Source organism: Suricata suricatta, chromosome X (assembly GCF_006229205.1).
Source record: "Suricata suricatta isolate VVHF042 chromosome X, meerkat_22Aug2017_6uvM2_HiC, whole genome shotgun sequence".
Lineage (NCBI taxonomy): Eukaryota > Metazoa > Chordata > Mammalia > Carnivora > Herpestidae > Suricata > Suricata suricatta.
The window spans coordinates 97,696,794-97,716,963 of NC_043717.1; positions in this window are offsets into that span (position 1 = coordinate 97,696,794).

Sequence of the window (20,170 nt, forward strand, 5' to 3'; positions counted from 1 at the left end):
ACCAAGATCCCTGCCCTCAGGGAGCGCACATTCTAGAGAGAGCAAAAACAAATGAACTTGCAAAGAAATTCCTTAACGAGTTAATTTCTCATAGAGGCAGGTGTTAGAAAGACAATAAAACAAGACAGACCTCTTTGAGGAGGAGGCTGTTGAGCTGAAAGCACCTGATTGAAGAGGAGGAAGTTTCCAGGCCCAGGATGTTAGCACACAGACCCTGAGGCAGGACTGAGCTCAGGGAAGAGCGGGTTCAAAGGCCAGTGTGACTGGAGGGTAGGGAATGAGGGGGAAGAATGGAAGGAGAGGAGGAGACCCCAGTGAGACTGGCAGGGACCAGATACAAAGGCCAGTGTAGAGGGCTTGAGGTTTATTTCAAGTGCCTCGGCAAACGGTGGAGGGGTTAAAGGATGGACGCATTCAGCAAACGGGTGGGGAATGGATCAGAGGGAACAACAGTGGCTGGAAGCAGAGAGCCTGGTCATCAAAGTAAGTTGTACTGGCAGGAGAGGATGGTGCTCGCAGCAGAGCCGCATACCAGAGAGGGAGAGAGGCGGGTGGGGTCTGGATCTGCTGATGCGGTGGATGTGGACGTGGTGAAAAGGGAGGACTCAACGACAAGAGGAACTGGGTGGTGGAGCCCTTACCTCGAAGGAGAAATCTGGGGAAGAAGTAGGTGGGCGGGGTGGGTAGGGGTGTGGTGCAGAAACCCAGGACTTGGGTGTCGGCTGCGTTAAATTTGACAGACCTATTATCTAGGGATTAAATCGTGGACAAAAATAGACAACATCCCTGTCTGCATTTCAGCCATGGTGGGTGGTAGCAACACAACTCTCCAAAATTGCATCTCAACTGGGGTCTAGAGATATGGTTGAACGGAGTCTATGTACCCCCTAAAGTTCTCTCTCCTGGTGTACCGCCTCTTGAATCCTTTTGAGATAGTGATTGATCTCAATTGATCAAACAATTCATCTCAGAATCAATGGACATACGTAGGCACAGACTCACATGACCTGCTTGGGGCTTCCCTGCATACAGCCTCTGTTCTAATGCTCTTGAACTCTACGCAGACCCTCATACCTACTCAACGATTTCTCTCCTCCAAGCCTTTGCTCCTTCCATCCAGAAGGACACCCCCTTCATCTCTGGCCCCTGTTGCTTAGCTAACCCCTAATCCTACCTCTTACGTCTGCGCCTTTCCCTGAGTGAAGTTGCACACCAGGCCCCCTCAAGCTTATGAAGAGCACCTTGAAGGAGAAGCACAGGCCACCAGAGTCTGGTCACAGGTGGTGGAGGAATACATCAGGCAAGACGTCCTGGGAACGGTGATCTCTGCGTGTGGAACCGAGAGAGAAGTAAAAGTGGCGTGGGGTGGGCGGGGGAGGAGGGAAGAGAGGAAAAGTGTACCTGGTAGGAGACAGCGTGTTTGAAGATGGGGAGTCGTGGGGAGCTGTGGAGTATAAGGGGAAAGCCTAGGCCAGGTCAAGGTGCCATGGGAAGACATGGACAGGTTTTAAGTGGAACAGCCCATGATCAGATTTGTATTCGAGAAAGATCGCTGACTGCTGGGTACAGCATGGATGGGGGTTGGGGTGGGGTAAGAGGAGAGCAGGCAGCCATGCTTCCCCCATGGTGGCCGCAGCTTCTCCACTTCCGCCCACTCTTTACTTTAAGCCCCTGTGGAAACACAGCCATTCATACCAATAGGAGCCAGCTTATTTTCCTCTCTCGGGAGACAAAGATTCATCCTTTCTGGACCGTAGGCCATTTGGGACATGTGACAGAGAAAAGAACATGTCTCTGCTCCATAGAAAGAAAGACCTGGTTAGATAGCACCTTTCTTTGACGCCCTCTAAGCCTGTTCTTGACCCTGACATTGGGAATTCCTGGGCAGCCCTTAACTACCTTCCATGATGAGTGCTGGGCTCTCAAGTCCCAACACTGCAATCCTGGGCCACTCTGCTGACAGCCCGGCCCAGAGACAGAGAAATGGGATGTTTTTGGAGTTGGGGGAGGAGTTGAGGGACCCGCCGAGAGTGAGAGCTTGGATCTTCTCAAGTTGACACAAAGGATTCCTCCCCAAACTGGGAGGTACATGAAGAATGTAGCATTTGATTCTGGTTTATAGTTAACTGATGGAGTCGTTCGTAATAGGAGTGACTTGGGAGAAAATAAAGCTGTCAAGGTCCCTTCTGTGGTCTTCTGGGCTTTCAGGTCTGTTAGTGTCCAAATGTTGGTGGCCCTGGCCAAAAGATGCTCAGGGCGTTGGAGATGCTTCATGGAATCCCATCTTTCTACCTGCATGACACAGGTTTTGCAAGTAGGCTCAAGTGTCAGACTGCCTGAGTTCAAAATGTGCCGCTGCCACTTAGCTGTGTCTCACTGGTAGCTCAACCTCTCTGGGCCTCAGTTTACCCATTTGAAAATTGATAATATCACTGATACTGACATTGATATTGGTATTACCAACTTCACAGAATTGTGCCAAGAACCTGGTACATCCTGCGAATAGTTAGTAGTTATTGAATGCTTACTAGTACCTGTAACTAAGCCATCTGGCAATTCTCTCTCCACCCCCAACCGTTTGTTATCTTTCTTCTTATTGCTATAAACAAACACTTTTAGAGACTTCCTTATATCCTGGGGAATAAGTAGCCTCAAACAGGATGAGCCTAAAAACCAATGTTTGGAGCTATGAAATCATTGATTTGCTTTCTAATACGATTGATTGTGCTCAGTATTATGTATCTGCACCAAAAAGTGGGGGCGATCGAGGCCAGATTTTAAAGTTGATGTCACTATGCAGAAAAGGAGTGAACATTAAAACAAAATCAGTGCCATCCACAAGACTAGAAAGCACAAATCCAATGGTTGTCAGAGCATTGAGGCGATGAGTGTTCTCTTTTCTTTCTTCAACATATCTGCACTTTCCAACGTTCCTTTAAGGAGCCTTATATTATTTACGCACATTTTTAAAAGTCGCAATTAAAATGAAGAGAAACACAAGGCAAGCAACATTTCCAAGTTGTCTGAACGTTCAGAGCAAGGCAAAATCAGCTAGGTACAGTTTCAGAAAATTAGCTAGTTTAATTCATGCTGTTTGTTCACCGAGAGTTAATTTAATATACTTATCCAAGAAAATAATGCATTATTCAGTTTAATCAATATTCATTTGTTCTTTGCATAATCATATTTGCAAAAGCATTTATTAACAATGCGCCTGCAGAGTCACAGTGAAAGGCCCTACTATAAGTAGAGTCAAATTTTTGAAATAAAAGAAAAACAATGAATTTACCAACATTAGACAAATGATTGATTCTCCTATGCTGCAGGTTTCCATTTAAAATGCAGCCAGAATCTTTTGCATATGTGTTTTCATTGGAAGCAGTGATAGATACGCTGTCAAATTAATGAATATCATGTTAATTCAGAAGGAAATTAAATCTGGGTTATTATTGAATAGTTGGCATATCGGTGCCTGTAATGTTGGCTCTTTCTGCATAACCTCAATTGACTAGAACAGCCGATGCTCTGGATATTGGCAAATGTTTGTTCTTGTGTAGCTACCAAATACATATTTTTCCATTCTAATCTGGATGCTTAGCATTACATAGACACAGAGAAAACCCATGTTAGGTTTTTAAAACACTGGGCCTTCTGCTTCAGATTCTGTGTTTCCCTCTCTCTCATCCTACCCAGCTTTCATTCTGTCTCTCAAAAATAAATAAAATGTTAAAAAGAAAACAAAAGAAAAAGGTATCTGCTAGTAAGGTAATCCCCCACGAATGGGAGAAGGTTGAAGAGAAAAAATATTAAGAATATTTCAGGGGCGACTGGGTGGCTCAGTCAGTTAAGCGTCCGACTTCAGCTCCGGTTATGATCTCACATTCGTGGGTTCGAACCTCGAGTCAGGTCTGTGCTGACAGCTCAGAGCCTGGAGCCTGCTTCAGATTCTGTGTCTCCCTCTCTCTCTCTCACCCTCCCTGCTCATGCTCTGTCTTTCTCTGTGTCAAAAATAAATGAAACATTAAAAAAAAATTTTAAAGAATATTTTAATTGTCAGAAAGGCCATTCATGTCTTCCAAATATGGATGGGTCTCACTTAAATGCAACTCATTAGGTGGAATAAATTTGCCGAAATAATAAACTATGGTGATAATGCTTCAGCCAGCATTCGATGGCTCAACCAGGCGGGAAGATAAGGTGTCCTCTCTCCTACTGAACTTAAAAGGGCACGGAGCAAACATTGCAAGTACTGGCAGAGTGATTACATAAACAAACAGTTAAGGGATTTCCTAAAAGATAAACCCCTATCCCGAAGGGACAGCTAAATGCTTGCGTTTTGAAAGAAAATATTTATCCAGGGAGAGGTGAGCAACGCCATGCATTTAACCACCAAGGCAACACACAGGCCACGCCTCCTTCTTCAGATGTCCCTCAGAACAGCGTTTCTAATTGTTTACTGTAAAGTACAAGGTAGCTTAGCATATGTGATTTTTGAAAGTCTGGTTGCATTTTTTTTTTATTGTGGAACCCCCCCCCCCACCTTGTTACATTCTTTGTGTGTGTGTGTGTGTGTGTGTGTGTGATGAGAACTCTTAGGATTATTTCCTTAACAACTTTCTTATAAATCGTACAGTGGTGTTACATATAGTCATTAGACTGTACACTACATCACTACTGCTTACTTATAACTATAGCTGAAACGTTGTTACATTCTAAAACGTGATTTGGATTACTGAGTGGCCAGAGAATCCTCATGAAAACAGCTAGAACTTTCTGGCAGAGGTTGAGGAGGGCAAAATGGTTTCATTTATGAAACCAGACATCAGAGCCAGTATTTCCGGAAGACACCAGTTCAGGAGAGGCAAGCACCTGTGCGCCCAAAGTGGCTGGCTCTAGGGGTTCCAGCCGCTGCCTGGGCATCTCCTGGGCCATGCCTCTGAGTGCCACGAAGCCAGTCAGCACCAGATTAATCATTCTTATCAGTTGGCAAGGTGACAATGATTTACGAAAACCTAGAAGTCATACTCAGATCTAAAAACAGATGCCAGCTTTCTTTGATGCACCTAAAAAAAGGTTCAAAGTTCCTGACTTCCTGGGGCACCTGGGTGGCTCAGTCGGTCAACGGTTTGACTTCCGCTCAGGTTATGATCTCACCGTTCATGAGTTCAAGCCCAGAGTCGGATTCCATGCTGACAGTGCAGAGCCTGCTTGGGGTTCTCTCTCTCTCTCTCTCTCTCTCTGTCTGTCTCTATCTCTGTCTCTCTGTCCCTCCCCCACTTGCACTCTCTCTCAAAATAAATAAATAAACATTAAAAACATATATATATATATAAATATATAAAGTTCCCAACTTCTGTATCAAGTTTAAGAGTTTCTTGATTTGTGAGTTTAGAAATGACCATTAATATCAGTGATGGTCCCATGGATCTGCTTTTTTTTTTGGTCCCCTGCCAACACTCTCAGGAATCCATTCAGGAAAGACTTCATTGGAATATCCTGCTGGATCGGTACAGGTACCCCAGGCAAAAAGTCCATCAGAGCCCAACTCCAGGGTCTACAGTGGTGACAATTGGTGCTTAGAGATGCATGTTTACTCTGTAGGTGCCCATGGGTGGGGATTCTTCCTTGTATCCCAGGGGCACCATCTTGTATGCAGAGGAGACCTTCCCCGGTCGCCTCAGAGAAAACAAGTCACACAGGACACAGAGTTAGTTACTCAGGTGCCAACAAAGCCACCTGATAATCCCTCTGTAGACTCCAGAGGACTGCAGCTGCGCTGTCCTTGTCATTTACGGGAGAAACAACAAACACTTTTCCAGATCCAAGGGGAGACCACGAGTTTTATAAAGGACCGTGAGTAATGTACTCGATGCTCACTAGGAAGGGTTTTAACTTTGTCACTCTTGGGTCAGTTTCTGTACCGTGTTATATTTACAAATACCCCGGATAAATGAGGCTATCTTTCAGATGAATTACCCTGGAGTTTAACAGTTGTTGTGGTCCTGCCACGGGCTGCAAAGGTCAGGATCCAGCCACAGCTAACCATTGCCTCCACCTCTCACCGGTCTCAGTGTATCTATCTGGTCTGTGTTGTCCTTTATTTAGCGAAACGTGGCATTTCCTTCGCTCCCACCAATATTGAAATGTCACGCTGTGGTTCCTGCATTTATTATCCTTGTCCGCCTCTAATAGGCTGCATTTCTTTCTTTCTTTTTTTCTTTTTTAGGTAGGTAGTACTATTATTTAATGAAGAATGAGAACTAAACACTTAAAGTAATAAAAGCAGGACAAAGAACATTTGGACAGGTACTATTTAAATAGGCTGCATTTCTTAAGTGAGCTTGCTAGAAATTCTGAGTTTTGAGGATTGTGAGGTTGCGTGAACTACACAGTAATGTGGGTGCACCCAGGGGGCTCAGTTGTCTAAGCATCTGACTCTTGATTTCGGCTGAAGTCGTGATATCTTGGTTCATGTGTTTGAGCCTCACATCCGCTGTGCTGACAGGGCAGAGCCTGCTTGGGGTTCTCTCTCTCTCTTTCTCTCTCTCTCTCTCTCTCTGTGTCAGTCTCTCTGTCTCTGTCTCTCTCTCTCTCAAAATAACTAAATAAACTTAAAAACACACACACACAGTAACTTTTAAAAAGCCGGGAGGGGGGCACTGGAGTGGCTCAGTCGGTTAAGCGTATAACTTCAGCTTGGGTCATGATCTCACAGTTGGCGAGTTCAAGCCTCATGTCAGGCTCTGTGCTGACAGCTCAGAGCCTAGAGCCTGGTTCGGCTCCTGTCCCTCTCTCTCTGCCCCTGCCCAGCTGGTTCTCTCAATAAATAAATAAATGAATAAATAAATAAACTTTAAACACACACACACAGTAATGTGAAGTCATATGACATCCAACAATTCTGCTGTTCATTTTTTCAACTAGCTATCCCAGAGGATCCTATAATCTCATAAGAGAAATATACCTGGGTTGAAATTAAGCCGCTCATTTAAAAACCCTTTTTATTAGGGAACTTTTCAAAATACACAGAAGTGGGAAAAGTAGTACAGGGCGGCCCTATTGACCCCCCACCTGGCTTGGTCGGTGATGACGATTTTGCCGTCCCCGCTGCCTCTCTGTCCACCTGCCTTGGGCTACATTCTGTTAAAGCAAATGCCAGGATTGTGTCATGTGTCATGTGTCATGTCACTCCTGTGTACTGAAAAATCCCTTTTAAAAAATACATGGGTGGGGCGCCTGGGTGGTTCAGTTGGTTGAGCATCCGACTTTGACTCAGGTCATGGTCTTGCAGTTCGTGGGTTCAAGCCCTGCATGGGGCTCTGTGCTGACAGCTCAGAGCCTGGAGCCTGCTTCAGATTCTGTGTCTCCCTCTCTCTCTGACCCTCCCCTGTTCATGCTGTTTCTGTCTCTCAAAAATAAATAAAAAACATTAAAAAAATTAGAAAAAAACAAAAATACATGGGCGTTTTCTTAGATAACCGGAAGGCTATGTTCAGAGTTAATACAATGACTGACTCTTCTGTGGTGTATTCACATTTCCTAGGTTTCTCAAAAGTCCAAAGCACTCAGCGCAGTCATTCCTCTACAGGAGCAGGTGGGAGCATCGGGTTGGAGCTCCTCACCAAAGTCTCTCTGCACCCCAGGGACCCGCAGTCGGTGGTGGCTCAGTTAATGTGTGTCGAATCTGGCCTTTTCTCTAGTTCATGGAAAGAAATCAAAAGTGACACAAGGAGAGGCAGTTTTTTCAGGGCAGCTGCAGCCTCCAGACTGAAGGCCGAGAAAGCTAATATTGGTTTCTGTAGCCTCCTGCCCAAGAGTGGCAACGCTCCTCATGAATATTGTAGCCATATTGAAAAGGCCGCCTTCCCGGGCCATCTCTGTACCCTGCTCACCGCGTGTATCTGCAGTTAACTGAGAAGCTGTTTAAAGAATCAACCAACCTAAATGGAGGGGTTTTGTTGTCTCCTTTTTTCATTTGATTCTGCTGTAAAAGATTAAGTGAATGCATTTCCCCTCCCTCCCAAAGGTGCACAGTCTCGAACGTACGCCAGCTAACTGTTCTCTCTTATGACTAATTGATGTTTTGCACTCACAGCCTTGAAAAATAATCCTTTCCGTGCCCAGTGCTGGTGGTAATGGGATACATTATGCTGACAGCTTGAGCCCTTATGAAGGTGTGGAACTCAGCGTGTAAATAATTGTGTCGGCAGTTTAAACATTTTGTACAAACGGTGCACGGTTTGGGACAAAGGCCGTGCTCGCCAGTACTCGGCCAGCTGGGCCACAGCCCAGCCACTGTATGGCCCCCAGCAGCCTTTAACCAGCCATGTGTCGCCTGACACAGTACCCAGCACAATCCTCAGTGAATGGGGATCAGTCAACAAATGTTTGTTTAGAATGAATGAACACAAGTACCCCCAAACCAAGCGTAGCACAATAAAAGTTCATTTCTCACCCGAAAGAGAAAGAGAAAAACTAAATCGGCAGGTCCCAGGCAAGAACACAGGAGGCTGGCAGCTCAGGGGGTTCTGATTGAGTTCAATCCCTTGTGCGGCGACCACAGCCTATTGGTTGACTCACACTGGCTAGCCACGGGGTGCAAATGAAATCCTTCATTACAAATGAGTATTTAAAGTGTTTCCCCCCCCCCCTCAAACGATCTGGCCATCTCTCTAGCACTCACAAATTCTATTTTTATTTCTGGATACTGAAGCTCAAAATATCACAGTTTCAGAAGCTCTAAAAGCATTAATAACCATGTTTCCATTACGAAAAGCATGAGAACAGACTGACTCAACTAGGAGATTTGGACAGGAGCTGCTGACTGGTGCAGAGGTTTATACAAGAACTCAAAAATCATGCCTACCATGTGACCTGGTAATCTCCCTTATGGGACTATATCTCGAGGAAAGAATCCAAAAGACAAAGCCTAACTTTATAAGAATATTTACGGCAATGCCATTTATAAGAGGGGAAAATTGCAAAGGATCCAAACGCCCAACAGGAAAGAGACGGGCTGAGCCGAGAATAGCCTATCAACGCTGTTAGACCATCGAGCAGGTGGTTTGCTTCAATGTCGGCATAAAATTATGTTAATTAGGAAAAGAACAGAAAACGTCATGTGCCCAGTGACTGCAGCCTGTGAAAAAATACTTGGTATTTTGAAAAGGGTCAGAGAGGCAGGAAGAATGATATAAGCATGTACCTGTAATGAATATAATATTGCATGTCAATTACTCCTAAATAAATACATCAAGTGATGGTAGATACATATGTAGGCATATCTGTACACATATATATAATACATGACGGATGTTGTATATATATTGTAGATCAAAGATAGTGTGTCTATACTCTAAGTTCACTGAATTCTTTTTCTGCCTTATGGATGGATGTTTACGTGTGTAGGGCAGAGGAGGGAAGGTGAGTGAGGGAGGGAGAGTGGGAGGAAAAGAAACTGCCGACTGCAAACTGGGGCCGCCACTTCAAACATGCTATCACTCAGTGATGTTCACAGATGAACGCCAGAGAGAAATACAGGAAGGAAATCAGAAAGACCGACGAACATCTAAATCCAGTCTATATGCCTAACAGAAAGTCGAAATTCATTTGGAACGAGATCCCTTCCAAGCACCTGGCAGTCTTGGATCAGCAATTGGAAGCCATAACGACCAAGATGTGTTCAGACCCCTACAGGGAAAGACAACTTCCCGCGGCCAGGATTGTGTGTTCCTGAGCAAACCCCTTTTCAAGTGATGATGTCACCGGGAAAGCAAAAATCAACATCTGCAGAATCTACCATCACCCCGCAGGAAACAGCATGCCAAAACCTTTAGAATTGATTTCTGTGCATTTGCGGCACAGCTTCCAGATACTGTGGCTTAGATTAATCACTAATGAAAATTAGAAAGCATTAGTTTGGGGTTGTATTTGCAGCATGGCCCCTGAAAGTAAAGCGGAAGGCGGGGGCGGGGGGGCAGTGCCTTGGAAAAATAAGTAAAATCATTGCCTTAGGACTTGTTCCTAAGGTTCACCGTAGGACATCTTCAAAGATCTTTTAAAAATCCTTTGTCCATGCCAAAATTAGCCTTCATTGTTGCTGATTTTTCCTTCTCAGTGTTTCGCAGAAATGCAATTATAATTAAGCAGTGAGACTGTAATGTGTTTTAGAAGAAAGAATATCACATGTCCATGTCTGCTGAAGCATTTTAAATATTACAGGACCAGATCGAGGGGGGAAAAATAGACTCCCTGAAAATTAGTTGAGGTATATCAAGACTTCCAGTATCAACACGCAAGTTGGGAAGAAGCCCAAGACCATGACAGACAGCTGAAATGTGTTTGACCTGAAAGTTTTCATTTATGCCACCATGTTATGGCTGCAAAGGGACTACGGCAAAAATGGTGGTCCCCTATATAGTATTTCTGTGGCCAGGATGTATGTAAAACAGCCACCCCCTGCGAGGCACTTAATATGCCGGCTCAGTCTTAAAAGCAGTGGCCTTGCCGACACCCAGACTGACTCTGGCTTTTGTGCCGATATTAAAGTTGCAAAATCAAATATTAAGAAGCCATATTTTTTCCTCAAAGGAAAAAGATTTACCAGTTTAATTAAACAGCGCATCCCTTTTCTTTTCAACTCCCTCTCGTCCCTCCCCCCAGTACCCCCTGGAGATTAGAAAGAATTTTGGTGCCAAGAGGAACCTAGAGCCCCCATGGAGCCTAAATGCTTTGACTGTCTGTAAGCATGAGATCTATTTAAAGACAAGTGGCTGGTGCTTGCCTTTTCCTCTCTTAGCCACTGTTGGAAGTGCGTATAGTGTGATTTTCTCTCTAGTTGTTGACCAAGCAGCGATTCTGTCCATTTTGTGCGTGGGGGTGTTTTTTTTTTTAATGAGGGTATGAAGAACTAGACAGTGATCAGTCCTCTGACCCTAAACAAAGCCCTGGTTTTTATTCTCTATTCTTTGCCTCTGCCTTCTGTCAGATCCTCTCTGATTCTAAAGGAGTTCATCAGCTTTCTCTTTTCGTATGCACAAACGTGTGTGTGTGTGTGTGTGCGCGCGCGTGCGTGAGCGTGCGTGCACATGGGTGTGTATGTGTGTGTGTGAGAGAGAGAGAGAGAAAGAGAGATGGTTACCATTCGTTAGCTATAGAATGGAGACAAAACTTCTTTCCTGTTCTAGTTCTCCGCGAAGGGTCCCTAGGAGGATGAAATGAGATGGAGCACGGGCAGGTGCTTTGGGAAGAGCCGAAAGCATGTTGCAGTTGAAAGGGGTTGCAGTCTTTCCCTTTGAGGTCTTGAGAGTATTTATGCTGCAGGTAGCCTGTGCAGCGAGGTGACGTCTACATTTCGATAGTAGATGGCTGAAAGGTACATACTTTGCCAGTGAATGTAACCAATGTTTTAGTGAGGTTTGTTCATTGGACAGGTTCACATTTTTTCCAGATCGGTCAATTCTTTGAGCTCTGGGTTAGCCCTATGCCTCAGAGGTGCAAAAAAAAAAAAAAAACTGACCAAAGGAGCCCCCAAAGCAGTTTAGGCAAAGGAGAGGGATGAAAGTAGCATCGGCAGGAAGAAGTGGAAAATGGACTCTTTTCATCACGGGTTACTTCTGGAAAAATATGCCTGGGGGAGTGGAAAGAAGCTTGGATGCCATTGTCGTTGGCAAAAGGTAATTAAATCAGTGCAGGTCTTTATTCTGAAGTCTCCTTTAAAATATTCTTCAGAAAGTGCTGGGGTGTCCCTTCAACTGAGGCAGTTTGTAATTAAGACCATGACCTCAAGCGGTTGCTACTGAGTTGCTAAGGAATATCAGCTGTCCGAAGCTATGTGAATCCATTCACAGTCAAGATGAAATGTTAGGCCTGGGTGGTGAGGCTATATTCAAAGACCTTAGCATGGCTTCATTCAAAATGGCCGGCTCTGTTGTTTCCCAGCTCCAGGTTCAAGAATAGATTGCATCATTTGGGCGGAACGTGGGGCCTGACCCCTGGGGCATCTTCATCTCTCTGCGGCATGGGTGTCCTTCCTCACCTTCACACATTAAGCACTTGGTCCATCCTACACGTGTCTCCTCAAACTGCTATCTCTACACTTACCTCGGACCGTCGCACATTCGCGGGGCTCAGCGGGCACCTTGAGGTGTCACACAAGGATGCCACGTATTTCAGCAGCATGACCTTTTCTGGGTACAGCAGTTCATGCAATTTCTCTCTTCGCGTGCCATCCTTATAAAAGTGAAGGGCAAGTAGAAAATAGAATACTAAAAGTGTTGATTAAGTGACAAGAAGCCCGGGTCTCTCAGCCATAATATGATTGAGATGAGGATGGAAATCATTACATGATCCAAAATTAGAGACTCATTAAGCTTCGTTGTTGGACTCAGGTTTTCGTTGTTGTTTTTTGTTTGTTTGTTTGTTTTTGCTTACTCTTCGTTGTTGGACTCAGGTTTTTTGTTGGTTTTTCTTTGTTTTTTTTTGTTTGGTTTGGTTTTTTGTTTGTTTTTACTTAGGACACTAGAGGCTCATTTTTAAAGGGAGAACACAATCAGAGAATGTGTGCAAAATGCTGGGAATGCATCATTTAGAATGGTCTGGGTTTTTCAATAGTATTTTTGGTTTTCTTGGAATGGAACACCTGCACCCTACCCTGTATCACATAAGACAATTTTCCACACACGTTCAAGCCTCCACATGTGTTTTTAGGAATCCATCAGGCGTGAACACAGAAGGCTGCATGCGCACTGGGAGGTTTACCACCAACTACTGTCTGGCCAGTTTCCCTCTGTTACATAGACATCAAAATTCAGTCTTTTTTTCAATGTTTATTTATTTTGAGACGGAGAGCATGTGCATGCACGTGAACCTGGGAGGGGCAGAGAGAGAGGTAGAGAGAGAGGATCCCAAGCAGGCTCCACACTGTCAGCACAGAGCCTGACTCTGGGCTCTGAACTCAGGAACCATGAGAAATCAAGAGCTGAAATCAAGAGTCAGACGCTCAACTGACTGAGCCACTCAGGTGCACCTTAAAATTCAGTCTTTTACAAATGGATTAAGACAATGTGGTTTATGTGTACAATGGGATGCTACTTAGCAATGAGAAGGAATGAAATCTGGACATTTGTAGCAAAGTGGGCGGACCTCAAGGGTGTCATGCTAAGTGAAATAAGTCAGGCGGACAAGGACAGATACCATATGTTTTCTCTCATATGTGGAAAAGGAGAAACTTAACAGAGGACCATGGCGGAAGGGAAGGGGAAAAAACAATTAAGGAGAGGGAGGGAGGCAAACCATAAGATACTCTGAAATACTGAGAACAAACTGAGGGTTGATGGGGTTGAGGGAGCGGGGAAAGTGGGTGATGGGCATGGAGGGGGGCCCTTGTGGGGATGAGCACTGGGTATTGTATGGGAACCAATTTGACAATAAATTATATTTTTAAAAATTCAGACTTTTAACCATACGACCTCTCTGCCTCTTTTTCATCCTGACCCAAGTCCTGTCGAACCAGCCCCGCCTCCCCGAGTTGAGCTGATATGGCCATACAAGCCTTCAGCCATCCCTCCTATTTCTGAGGGGCACTCACAACAAAGTTACTATTTTAATACAGACTGGCTCAAAACTGCTTCAGCCTCATTTCAACAGACTCATAAGCTCCCTGTGGCAAGAATGTGTCTCTTGCCTCTTCTCTGTTCCCCACAGTATAACCATGGAGTTGGGCACTGTTATGATCTTAACTGTGTCCCCCTCACCTCCATGTACAGAACTCCCAGCTGCCAGGACCTTAGAATGTAACTGTATTTGTACATAAGGTCTTTAAAGAGGGGATTAAATCAAAATGAGGCCAGTAGGGTGAGGCTCTCATCCGGTATGACTGGCATCCTCTTATGAGGCCACAGGTGCCTAGAAACCACCATGCGAAGGGGTCAGCCAGAGGGTGGCCATCTACAGGCCACGGAGAGAGGCCTCAGAGGAGACCAACCCCACCAGCACTTTGATCTTGGATTTCCAGTCTCCAGAACTATGAGAAAATAAATTTGTGTTTTTGTTTTTTAAACAACTTTATTAAGGCATAATTTATATACTCTAAAATGCACCCATTTTATGTGTACAGTGACTTGGTTTCTAAACTCTTCCGCATTTTGAGAGAAATGGAATATTTTGTGTCACTTATATATCTAGTTCATCAAAATAGCACTTTAGGGGTGCCTGGGTGGCTCAGTCAGTTAAGCATCTGACTTCAGCTCAGGTCGTGATCTCATAGTTGGTGAGTTCAAGCCTTGAGTCGGGCTCTGTGCTGACAGCTCAGAGCCTGGAGCCTGGTTCGGATTCTGTCTCCCTCTCTTTCTGCCATTCTCCTGCTCACACTCTGTCTCTCTCTCTCCCTCAAGAATAGATAAACATTAAAATTTTTTTTAAATATCACTTCATAACAGCTATTAAATATTTAAGAATCCCCTGGTTTTTCCCTATAATTTACTTTTTCTAGAAACAGTCATTGCAATTAGCGGTAGGTAAACCCATCCAATTTGGGCTCTGTTCAGCCCTTCTAGCTACTAATTGTCAAGTGGGTTTAAAAAGCCAACATGGGGTGAATTTCTAAACTAGATTCTTTAGTACAGATAAAGAAATGCATCTTGAGAAGATCACGGTTAAATGTGGGAACAAATCCCGCTGAAGACTTGGAAGAATCCAGTAGAGTTGCCATTCTGATGCATTCCCATTGTCTGGTTGACACTAAAACAGAAGGTTAAGATGTGACAAGTCTACTTTCTTCAGTGAATCTGAGCCTATTTTGATTCTGTTTTGAGCCGGATCACAGTCTCCTGAGCTACAAGGGGACAACGTGATAAAGTTGTTCAAGCCTTTTTGGATACCTCAGTGCCCTCTGCAACCTGCCACTTCTGCCTGAACACTTGAATGAGGTCTCAAGAGCTCAAGAGAAGCCATCACTCCTGCTAACCTGCCTTTTGGTTGCTTTCCAAAACCATCTGGAAAGCGATCAGCTCCTCTCCCAGTTCATAGCCCTTCTGATGTCTGAAGATGCTTCCCAAGTTCCCAGCCTCAGGAACCCCAGTACCCTCCATAACAAGCTTTTGAATCCTTCAATCCAGTAGGAATTCTCTGTGCATATTTATCAAAATGCCTCTTCTAATGTGTCACCTAGACCCAAGCACAATCCTCCAAATGCGCTCCAATCAGTGAGGACCACAGAGGATCCCCATCTTCCTTTTTCCTCCATGTTCTTAAGGTATAATTGACAAGTTATTGTGTATGTTTAAGGTACACGATGCAATGATTTGATATAGGTTGTGAAACAATTACTACAATCAAACTAATTAACACCCGCATGACCTCCCATGGTTACCATTCTGTGTACGTGTGTGTATTGTGAGAACATTTAACATCTACGCTCTTAGTCCTTTCCAAGTATACAATGCAGTATTTTTAACTACAGTCACCATGCTGTCCATTAGTCTCCAGAATTTAATCATCCAACAACCTAAAGTTTGTACCTTTGACCAACATCTCCCCTTTTCTCCCACTCCCCACACCCTGGCAGCCACCATTCTGCTCTCTGGTTTCATGAATTCGACTCTTGAGATTCTGTACACAAGCAAGATCATACACTATTTGTCCTTCTGGGTCTGGCTTAACTCATGTAGCATCATGTCCTCCAGATTCAGGATCTCTCATCTTCTCCTTGGTGTTAGGCTGAACCATATGCCATTGCCATTTTGTAGGTCGAAAATGGTCACATATCAGCAACTTCAACTGGTCAGTCTACTATACTTCTATGAATACAACCTAAGATCAAATTATCTGTTTTCAGAGCAACACCTCACTGTTGACAAATCCAAACCTTGGTCAACAAATAGTTCCAACTCCTTCCATGATCCAGGCTCACTGCTGACCCACGTTCTCCCAGTCCTGAAGTTGCGCTGGTTCTTTTGTGGACCCAGGCCCTCATTTTACATTTCCTCCAGATGCTATTTGAAGAAGGCTTTGGAGATCTTGGTCCTATCATCCAGAACACTGACTCTCCTTCTTCTCTGGGCCATTGCCAATCAGATCACCATGCCATCAAAATCCTCACGCAGGTGGGCGGTGACGGTGGTGAACGTAACTGGGCCAGGGCAAGACGCTGAAGAACAGGGATCTTGTAAGTTACCCTCTTCCTTTTGTTCAGGGACCCAAGTTATTTTGTGTGTCTTCCATCAGAGCATAAATCGGGCTTGCGAGCTCTCCGACTCTCCTCTTTCTCTGTTGCCGCTTCCTCTCAGCCACCATATGCGTCTTTCAGCATGGTCAGTCGCACAACACACGTCCTATTTGGTGATCTTCACCAAGAGGCCAGGTGCCTTCTGCTGGGCTCTTTTGCTGGGTATTTGGCTACTGCCTCCAGACTTGGTCACACCCCCTAGGAAGGGCTCTTTTTTTCCCTCAGAGGGAATTCCTCTCTCTGACCCCAAATGAAGCCTCTTAGAATGCCAGCAGAGCCAGACACTTGAGGTGACCCTTTGTTCCGATGGCCAAACCCCTTTGTGTTGTAAGGCAGTCCTGCCTTCCAAGACTTTGCTTTGGGCAGAACTCCTCCCGAGTCCGGGGAACACTGGACTTGGAGCTTGGACTTGGAGCTGTCCTGAACCCAGCTTTGCAAGCAGCCTGTTTCCTTCTGATTGACAGGCCCCTCTGCAGCCCCGAACTTCTCTACGCTCTTCTGCTTGATGCCAAGTTTCTTTTTTTTTTTTTTAGTTTTTTAATGCTTGTTTATTTTTGAGAAAGAGAGAGAGAGTGTGAGTGGAGGGGGTGCAGAGAGAGAGGGAGACACAGAATCCGAAGCAGGCTCCAGGCTCCAAGCTGTCAGCACAGAGCCTGACATGGGGCTCGAACCCTCGAACTATGAAATCATGACCTGAGATGAAGTCGGACGCTTAGCCGACAGAGCCACTGAGGCACCCCTTGATGCCAAGGATTCTAGAGTTGGCGATTCATTCCTTTGACTGAACATTCTTACCTGGTAAGCTGCAGCTTCTTCAAGGAAAGGGAAGCACGGGCTTTGTGGCCGGTCAGTGCTGTGCTCTTCAGCTGTTTGTCCCACCCTGACTGTGGAAGAGAGGGAGAAGGATCGGGGTGGGTTGAGGGGGACGGTCAGGAAGCCTAAAGAAGCCCGTGTTTGCTTCACATCAGCTCTATGAGGCGGGTAAAATTGTTTGCCCCTTTTCTGGATGAGAATACTGAGGCCGAGAAGCTTGGTAATTTGCCCGAGGTCCTACTGCTAGCAAGGAATGGAGCTCAGCTCTAAACACAGCAAGTCTGGCCCCCAGAGCTCCAGCCTTGCTGGCTGTATCACTTCTCGCTCCCTCCGTGAATCTTTCCCGTTGCTGTCACGGAGCTCAAACAGCGCAGGGACGACAGAGGAGAGCCCCCCGTGGCTGCTCTGCTGCAGGCGCCGCGGGGGCCCCTTCCCTATGGAGAAGGCCATTGTCCCCACCAGGGGCACTCCGATGGGCCCAGGGCAAAGTTAATGAGCGGATGGCAGATTTGGACTTGCCTCATCAATGTTTCTGCAAGGATCTTTGCTATTTGAGTAATGCGGTGCAGCTTCATAAACCAGAGGGGTTCCGGCTCCACAGGAAACCTGATATAATAACATAGTGTTTGTTGTTAGCTGAATAGCAGCAGACACTGGCTGATTTGTTGGGGTGAGCAAATAGGCCCACAGCTCCAGTGCATCGTGGAATCTCCGAATGAAGTCGGGCCTTAGAGAATCCTCTGGTCTGGCCACCCATAAAATAAATGCCTCTAAATGACACCCCAATCATGTGCACACACCACCCACCACCAGTGGTCTGGCTTAAACACTTCGGAGAATGGGCAACTCACTACCTCCCAGAGCTGCCTTTTTCTGTGTGTTAAGAGTGACGGAATGCAACTCACTCCTGGCCAATGACCAGGGGTTCTATGACCGTCTGAAGCTCATCACGTACGCAACTGGGAAGAAGTCTCAGTGCCTTCAACAGGACCTCTGGCTCTGAGAGATCACTCGTATTCAAGAGGAAAAAGGATTTTAGACTTTTCTTAGAAAAAAAAAAAAAAGCCCAGTTAAGCAAATGGAAAGCCCCACAGGAAGTCCTTGGAGTTTTCTGGTTGAGCGGCTGTGGGGAACTTCCGGGCTGAGATTTTGGGGCATCTCCACTCTCCTCCTTTGCTGTTTGTCTGGGATCCAGGGCCCCCCAGAGACGGGACTCCTATAGTGAACTTGACAAAGGAGAGCAGAAGAAGATATTCTGGAAGTCCAGCCTTCAGCCACAGGGCTCTCTGGGAAGCAGCTGCGAATCCTGAGCCAGGCAGGCAGACAATCCAACAGGCAGAAAGGAAATCTCTCTGCACCAGCAAACACAGTCCAAGGCCCCAAAGAGAATGGGCAACAAAGCAGAAAGAATTGTGACAGACCCCGCAGAGAAGGGGTTCAGGCCGTGCCTTTCCTAGCAGTAGTAGGCACCAGTTATTGAGCACTCTGTGTCAGCCCCGGTGCCCCGTCCTTTATACGTAAAATCTCCTTGAATCCCCACAGGATTGCCAGAAGGTGGGTGTTCTTGTCTTCCTCATTCTTCAGGCTCAGAGAGATTAGGTGACATGCCCTAGGCCAGAGAGTTAGCAAAGGACAGAGACTGTGGTTGCTTCTAGCACAAAGGCAAGATCTTAAGGAGAGGATTTGGCCACAACCTACTTTTCAGATCTGTCTTCTCTTGTTAGCTTCATCTATCCATGCCCCACCCCACCTCGCCTCCCATGCTGGCTGAGTCCCCATCCTCTGAAAGGCCACGGCTCATGCCATCTTTGTTCCTCGCCGTTCTCTCTGCTTAGAAAACACGTTCTGCAAGCACCCTCCTTTCTACCCCAGGCTGGCCCGATACTTCTTGGAAGCCCAGTTGACATGCCAACTCCTTTCTGAAGTCTCCCTCAATCCTCCCAATTGGAATGATCCTTCCCTCCTCATGTGTCCTATGTCCCTTTGTGCTTGAGAACCTTGTAATGTTTTCACACCATCTTGTGTTACTGTCACTCCTCTAAGAGTATCCCTCCTCCTCAAAGGAGAAAACTGAAGGTTGAATAGACCCACGCCTTCTATTCAACTCTGCGGCTGAATGAAGGGAGTTGCAGGTGGAAGGATTTGCTCAGCCCAAACCTAGCCCCTTCAGTGGGATCTCTCCGGGTCTAGGCCATACCCAGTACATGCCATCCAGGAAGGAGAGGAAGAGGAGCCCAAAGATGGCTTCAAGAACTCGGACAATCGTGTCGTATTCACTCTCAGGTGTTCCCATCAGCCATTCCACGTCCTTTGTGATTGTCCCCACTCAAAAAGCCTCAACTTTCCCCAAATCTTGCCCAAACCAGGCTTCCAAAATATTTCAAGAGCATTAACAGCGTCCATTCGAGGGTACTCTCTTTGCATGCAACAGCACAGACAAACCTCAAAAATGTAATGCTGCTCCTAAGAAGCTATGTGTAGAAGAATGCATCTTTTCTCATTCCATTCTGTGCCATGCAGGAACAGGCAAAACTCATCTATGATTTTAAATGTCAGACTAGTGCTTACCTTTGGGGGGTTGGTACCTGGGTGGCGGCACTGAAGGAAGTTTCTTGGATGCTGAAAAACTTCTTTATCTTGATTTGGGTAAAGGTCACATGGATGTGTATATGTAGGAGAGGTTTTGAGCTGTGCACTTAAAGTTGGTGCACTTCGCTGTATGTGTGTTATACCTCCAGTTGAAAAAAATAGGGACGCCTGGGGGCTTAGTCAGTTGAGTGTCCAACTTTGGCTCAGGTCATGATCACACAGTCCCTGAGTTTGAGCCCCACATAGGCTCTGTGCTGACAGCTCAGAGCCTGGAGGCTGCTGAGGATTCTGTGTCTCCCTCTCTCTCTGCCCCTCCCCCCCATCACACTCTGTCTCTCCCTTTCTCAAAAATAAATAAACATTAGGTTTCTGTCCTTCTCTGCCTGGATTACTTCACTCAGGATGACACCCTCAAGGTCCATCCACTTTCCTACAAAGGGCCATATGTCATTCCCTCTCATTGCCATGTAGTACTCCATCATGAATGTATACCACATCTTCTTGATCCATTCGTCAGGTGATGGACATTTAGGCTCTTTCCAT